Raw genomic sequence first — 709 nt, 5'->3', positions numbered from 1 at the left:
ATAAGACCGTATAACAGGTAAAAATAGTGGGTTCGCTGGCTTAGTGTTAAAAATAAAACATGATCTTGATTATCCTAACCATCTTTCTCTCCATTTTATTTCTAGAAACTCAGAGTAGTTTCTGGCTAGCAAGAAACAGAATGGAGTTGAGTGGACAGAATAAAGAGATGAAATAAACAAATCAAGCCAGGAACATTCAAAATGAAGCTCAGCCAATGTTCATCCCATCCTAATGGCTGCCAATCCCTTTTCTCAGATGAATGAAGATTTCACATTTTTGCCTCTAATTACCGGAAAAAATATGGGAGAAGGTCCAGCCCCATTTATTAGAACTTGACTAGATTGCCTCCATTATTCTCAGGAGGGTGTCTGGTCCAACTACACTAAGTGTCTTCCGCAAATTATGAAATGAGCCACTCTTCTACTGTCATGATTCCAGTTACAATAGGAATATTTGAAAAAGCATAAACTATCTAACTATGTAAGGAGACGATGACAAAAAAAAAAAAATTCAACTTGAGGGGCAATGATCAATTTCCAGCTATCATTATCCTCAATAGTCTAACACTGTGGTATTGTGAAGCTCTGTACATACTTGTGAAAAATGGAATAAAAACTTAATAGGTCAGAGTAATAATACATGCTGCCACACAAAAAAGTCTTGTTGGTTTAACACAACAAAGTTTTGTTTCTTACTCTTGTAAAGCTT

This window comes from Pteropus vampyrus, unplaced genomic scaffold (genome assembly GCF_000151845.1).
Source record: "Pteropus vampyrus isolate Shadow unplaced genomic scaffold, Pvam_2.0 Scaffold1, whole genome shotgun sequence".
NCBI classification, from domain to species: domain Eukaryota; kingdom Metazoa; phylum Chordata; class Mammalia; order Chiroptera; family Pteropodidae; genus Pteropus; species Pteropus vampyrus.
Note: the sequence above shows the minus strand (reverse complement) of the source record.